A 6,872-nucleotide genomic window follows, 5' to 3' on the forward strand; every position below is an offset into this window, starting at 1 on the left:
AGATCTTTGAGCATCCTAACAATTATTATATTAAACTCGGCATCTGATACTTTGGCTATTTCCATCTCATTCAAATCTTTTTCTGGGGATTTCTCTTGTTGATTCATTTGGGTTGCATTTCTCTGCCTTCCCATTCTATCTGTGTATAAGAAGGGTGTGGCCACAGGAGTCCAATGGGTGTGGCCTCTGTGTTCTGTAGGCGTGGTCTGTCTGCCTCAAGCATTCAGGCACGGGCATTGCCTGCACTGGCCCGCTGCTGTGGTCACTGCGGCTTCCGCCTCATCTCTGTGGGCAGAACTGTGTTCTCGTGCCCGGCTGCAAGCCTAGGCTGGCCCGGGCTCCACACTGCCCCTGAGGGTGGGACTGTGCTCATTGTGCCTGGGCTGCAAGCCCTGGCTGCCCCCAGCCTTCGCCTCTCCCTTGCAAGCAGGACTGTGCTCATGCACTGGGGCCACAAGCCTTGGCCCCGAGGGTGGGGATGCTCTCGTGCACCCAGCCACAAGTCTCAGCTGGTTCCCTGGCTTTTGCCTTGCTCCTGTGGTCGGGACTGCAGGTGGGACTGCTCTCGCGTGCCCGCCCACAGCCACAGGGTCAAACTGCTTTTGTGTACCCCTTTCGCTGCCGTGGCCACCCTCGGCCTCTGCCCCTGCTGGGCAAGACTGTGCTTGCACTGGGCCTCAGTCATGACTGGTCTGGCTTCCACTCCTGTGGGCAGGTCTAAGCTTGTACCCAGGCTGCAGCCACGGCCAGCCCTCAGCTTCCACCCCCGCCGATGAGACTGCTCCTGCATTCTGCTGCTGCTGGTGAGCACTCAGCAGTGTGGGGTTGGTGATGTAGCTCAGACCTCAGCACTCAATACTGTATCCCTAATGGCTCCCTGCTTCTAAGCAATTCTTTGCTCTGACTGTAGCAGGAGAACTTCTGTTTGGCTGGTGACCTGCTTTACTTTGCTGTTATTGCTGGTTCCAGGAAAAATATTCACTTTAGATTTGTGAAGTGACTCAGTTTAGGGGTTAGGGTAGCTGTCCCTCAAAGTGTTTCTCCCTATGCCTCCTAGATTACACTCTCTTCCTGCTATTCCGGTCCTATCATCTCTCCCCGCCCCCCAGAGCTCTGGGTGAGTGGTTGTGAAAGAGGTTTTCTGCCCGACCCTTTAAGACAAATCCTGGGTCTGAGAAATCTGTCTCTTTCTCACAAACAGTATCCTGGCTTGTTTCACAACTAAATACTGTCCAAACGCCTCTTCTAGGCTCTGGGGCTGTAGGCCGGGGCTTCATTCCTGGGGCCCAGGACCCTCCCCTCTCTGCTAAACTCACTTCCCACCATGCCAGTTCCTCCGGGCTGCTGTTTGCTCCCAGGAGCTGGGCAGCCCTCTCCACATTTATGCTTTTCCTACCAGTCTCAGTGTGGCTTCTTCAGTGATCTTTGATTAAAGAGTCCTCTTAGTTTAGTCCAAAGTTGGTTTTTCCAGATGATTGTTCTTAAAATTAAGTTGTAATCCACTTTGGTTCTGAGAGGTGGAAGTTGATACGTCCGCCTTCTCCATCGCCATTTTGCTACCTCCCCACTTTATGCACTTTTGACTTCTTTTCTCTTTGGGTTGTGGATGAAAAAGGGGCCACATGCTGAACCTAACTAGTTCAGGGAAAGCCTGCATGGTGGTCTTACAGATTCAGGGACCTAAAGTAAACACACAGGATAGTCTGAAATTGAAACTTTTAAACTAAAAGCAGCTTATGGCAGGTGGTCATGTCCTAGGGAGTTCTCCATCTGAACTAAGGTCAATGCTTGCTTTGAAGACTGTCTGTTGCCTTTTGCATCTATAATAATGTACCTGAAAACAAGCTTTTGAAATGTAGGAGTAATCTTTTTTCTGCCCCCTCAGGGAAGGCATCCCACCAGAGCAGGAAGCAACAAACCCCTTCATTGTTATTATTACCATGTTAATAATTAGCTTATTTATCTTATGCCTCCCTCTGTAAAAGAAGTTTCAGTATACATATATACTTTTACTTTTTATCCAATCTGAGAAATCCCTACCTTTTACCTTCTCCATCCTCCCTGATCTATTACCAATCAATTTCATGTAACCATCTTACATATTCCCCTTTTTTTTTTTTAATTTTTTTTTATTTATTCATTTTAGAGAGGAGAGGGAGAGAGAGAGAGAGAGAGAGAGAGAGAGAGAGGAGAGACAGAGAGAGAAGGAGGGAGGAGCTGGAGGCATCAACTCCCATATGTGCCTTGACCAGGCAAGCCCAGGGTTTTGAACCGGCGACCTCAGCATTTTACATATTCCCCTTTGATTTTAATGTATAAAATAAGTGGTGAAACCGCCATTTTCCGGAGAACTTTCTCAATATGTTGAGACTTTGTTTCCTGGCTATTGTCTACAGTTTGGCTCAGATAAACTTGTAAAAATTCTTACAGGTTTGGAAGTATTTTTTACATTGACAGTGTCAAAAAGAAAACCTGGGTAGATTCGAGACTGTGGGGTGAAGGTAAAGGAGGAAGACTTGTAAAAGTGAGGGGTAAAGTGTTAGGGAGTTGGGAAAGCTCTCATGCACAAAGGCATGCCTTTATTGCTGTCCCCCAGAATATGATGAGCATTTGTCCTGTGAGTCTTATGTTCTGCTTTTCTGCCTGTGTGGAGCAAGGCAATGACTAGATGCTGTCTGCAATGAGGCGTGATGTGGTAGGGTGTGGGGGTGAATCTGGGGCCTGAGGGAGAAATACTGGTAAGATCCAAGGTAGACCTCATACCCTGCTTTGCCATTGGGACTGTATCTGACAGCCTGATCTATTCCTGTCCTGTAAGATGAAAATAAAAAATAAAATGGAGCTTGAGGTTGAGGTGAGCAGGGCTGTAGATATGGCTGACCTTGGGGGCAGCTTGAAGGCAGAAAACAGAGTATCCCCCCTCACCCATGACTACACTTTCCATGGATTCAGTTACCCAAGGTCAATCATGCTCCAAAAATATTAAGTGGAAAATTCCAGAAATAAACAGTTCATAAGCTTTAAATTGTGTCATTGTGAGTAGCATGATGAAATCTCCTACCATTCTGCTCAGTCCCACCTGGATGGGACTCATCCTATTGTCCAGTGTATCCATGCTCTATACACTTCCAGCCCATCAAGCAATTTGTATCCATTTGGGTTCTCAGATTGGCTGTCTTGGTATCACAGTGCTTGTGTTTAAGTGTCCCTTATTTTGCTAAATAAAGCACAAGAGTAGTGATGCTGGCAATTTGGATATGCCAAAGAGAAGCTGAAAAGTGCCTCTTTAAGTGTAAAGGTGAGTACAGCACAATAGAATATTTTGAGACAGAGACAGAGAGAGATAGCGCATTCATATAATTTTTATCACAGTACATTGTTATAATTATTCTATTTTATTATTACTTATTGTAGTTAATATCTTACTATGCCAAATGTATGAATAGGAAAATACAAAGTATGTACATCTAGTACTATCCATGCATTCACGCACCCAATGGAGGTTCTTGAAATGTATACCCCGTGGATAAGGGGAGGCTATTGTAATAGCTCTTCAAGTTTGCAATAACAAATGGCCTCCAACAGAACTACATTGCAAAAAAATGGGAATGAAACAGAATGGAAAGAGTAAAGGAGTTGAAGAGGCAGAGCCTGAAGACTCTGGTGGAAAAAGCGCAGGACGGAAGTGTAGTGAAGGGGAAGGAGGATTTTCTGCTGAAGTGGAAGCTAACACAAATGCGGACTGTATTGGGAAGCGGAGGAGAGTTTTGATTGTCCAGAGTTTATGAAAACATTCCCTAATTCCCAAAGAGCTGGTAAAGGAAAAGATGGTACAAAAAGCAACAGTATCTGACAGTGAGTCATCTGATAGCACATCAAAGGAGAAAAGAGATGCCGCTGACAAATAGAAAGGTTTTGTCTGAGGTCTTGATTCTGAACAAGTAAGGGGTGCCACGGACCGCAGAGGAGAATTAGTGTTTCTCAGGAAATGGAAAGATTCAAATGATGTAGAGTGGGTTCTGGTAAAAGAGAAAAATATAAAGTGTTCTCCATTGTAATGTTTTTCTTTTCTTTTCTTTCTTTCTTTCTTTTTTTTTTTTTTGTGAAGAGACACTGTAAGGCCAGTAACCACAGCCACCATCACAGCTGCCTGGCCCATGCAGGTTTGAATTTGATTCGGACAGATGGTAATGACACAACGGAACCAAGAACTGGTGGGCCATTAGCTTTAATCCTAGCTTGCACCCAGCAGGTGAGAAATACACACAGTGGGAAAACACTTCCCTTTCCATTCAGGGCTCCCAAAGCCATCGACACATCTGAGTTTCCTAGAATCAAAGGTTTCTACCTCACCAGCCTTATTCACCTCTGTTCCTCATCTCATTCTCTCACAAACTCTGCACAAACTGGCTTCTCCTTCAGCACTCTGCCATCTTGGCTGCTTATCTCTGCAATACTAATTTCAGGAACAGAGCAAGAGAGCCCCTGGTCTCCCTTATTTTATAGTGTAGAAATTAAAGCCTTTAAGCCAGTAAACAAATAAGAAAGTTTCTGATACAAAGCCACTCATCTGAGGTTTAATGGGATTCCTCATGAGAGTGCACCACCCCACATCATGGAACAGTCAAGGGTGTGGGGAAAAGCTCAGTTTTTTGTTTTTTTTTATAATAATTTTATTTTTTTAATGGGGTGACATCAATAAATCAGGATACATATATTCAAAGATAACAAGTCCAGGTTATCTTGTCGTTCAATTATTTTGCATACCATCACCCAAAGTCAGATTGTCCTCTGTCACCTTCTATCTTGTTTTCTTTGTGCCCCTCCCCCTCCCCCTTTCCCTCTCCCATTCCCCCCTCCCCCCCCCCTGTAACCACCACACTCTTATCAATGTCTCTTAGTCTCACTTTTATGTCCCACCTACGTATGGAATAATGCAGTTCCTGGTTTTTTCTGATTTACTTATTTCGCTTCATATCATGTTATCAAGATCCCACCATTTTGCTGTAAATGTTCCGATGTCATCATTTCTTATGGCTAAGTAGTATTCCATAGTGTATATGTGCCACATCTTCTTTATCCAGTCATCTATTGACGGGCTTTTTGGTTGTTTCCATGTCCTGGCCACTGTGAACAATGCTGCAATAAACATGGGGCTGCATGTGTCTTTACGTATCAATGTTTCTGAGTTTTTGGGGTAAATACCCAGTAGAGGGATTGCTGGGTCATAAGGTAGTTCTATTTTCAGTTTTTTGAGGAACCACCATACTTTCTTCCATAATGGTTGTACTACTTTACATTCCCACCAACAGTGTATGAGGGTTCCTTTTTCTCCACAGCCTCTCCAACATTTGCTATTACCTGTCTTGCTAATAATAGCTAATCGAACAGGTGTGAGGTGGTATCTCATTGTAGTATTTATTTGCATTTCTCTAATAGCTAAAGAAGATGAGCATCTTTTCATATATCTGTTGGCCATTTGTATTTCTTCCTGGGAGAAGTGTCTGTTCATATCCTCTTCCCATTTTTTTACTGGATTGTTTGTTTGTTTGTTGTTGAGTTTTATGAGTTCTTTGTATATTTTGGATATTAGGCCCTTATCTGAGCAGTTGTTTGAAAATATCATTTCCCATTTAGTTGGCTTTCTGTTTATTTTGTTATCAGTTTCTCTTGCTGAGCAAAAACTTCTTAGTCTGATGTAGTCCCATTCATTAATTTTTGCCTTCACTTCTCTTGCCTGTGGAGTCAAATTCATAAAATGCTCTTTAAAACCCAGGTCCATGAGTTGAGTACCTATGACTTCTTCTATGTACTTGATTGTTTCAGGTCTTATGTTTAGATCTTTGATCCATTTTGAGTTAATTTTAGTACAGGGGGACAAAGTGTAGTCCAGTTTCATTCTTTTGCATGTGGCTTTCCAGTTTTCCCAGCACCATTTATTGAAGAGGCTTTCTTTTCTCCATTGTGTGTTGTTGGCCCCTTTATCAAAAATTATTTGACCATATATATGTGGGAAAAGCTCAGTTTTGAGAAGATCTTAGTATTAAAAGGGTAGGACTCATCAGAATTAGCTCAGTAGAATCTTAGGCTATAATGACTTTGCCAGCTTACAGCCTGTCCCCCACACCCAATGCAAACTATAAGTGAGCAAACATATACATCATATTTACAAACTTATTTGACCAACAGACACTAATTTGACATTCTTGCTCAGAAAATGAAGTTCGATTATTGTTTGCATTATTATAACTAGATAGTGTGTGTGTGTGTGTGTGTGTGTGTGTGTGTGTGTGTGTGTGTGTGTGTATGTGTCATATTACATATATATAAAGTTTGGGTCTTGGTTTTTAATATATTATTCTAATGAAGATTAAGTTTGATATTCATTCTAAAGTATTATTGGGGAGTTGGATTTTCCCCCATCTACAGCACTGGTTTGTTGAACAAATGAATAAAGCTTTCTTAGTTGCTTCCTTTATCAGGAAAATTTTTGATATCATGGTCTATTATTTGTTCTGTATTAGAGAACAGCTTTCCTAAATGTAAGGGAATATCTTCAGTCATTCTTCGGTCAGAATTTGTGTTTAACTCATATATGCCTAAGGACCATCCTGGGTTTTTTGTTTATTTGTTGTTTTGTGTGTATACATAAAATACATCTGTAAATGGTCTTCTTTTTCTCCTCTTCCTTCCTTCCCTTCCTACCATTTCACGATTGGATAAGCCCGTGTTCCCGGGATATCATCATTCTGAACAACCTAAGAAATAAGGCAGTTCATGTTAAATTGAAATTTTTTCTGAGACCTTAATCTTTCAAATTAAATAGAGAATTCTATAATTAATGGGACAACTTACATATAATGTAAACAAAT

General features: G+C 42.3%; 1 pseudogene; it reads left to right on the plus strand.

The window, feature by feature from the left end:
• The first annotated feature begins 3,571 nt into the window (after positions 1-3,571).
• On the plus strand, positions 3,572-4,058 carry LOC136384159 (chromobox protein homolog 3 pseudogene; annotated as a pseudogene).
• The last annotated feature ends 2,814 nt before the right edge of the window (positions 4,059-6,872 follow it).

Source organism: Saccopteryx leptura, chromosome 12 (genome assembly GCF_036850995.1).
Source record: "Saccopteryx leptura isolate mSacLep1 chromosome 12, mSacLep1_pri_phased_curated, whole genome shotgun sequence".
Classification (NCBI taxonomy): domain Eukaryota; kingdom Metazoa; phylum Chordata; class Mammalia; order Chiroptera; family Emballonuridae; genus Saccopteryx; species Saccopteryx leptura.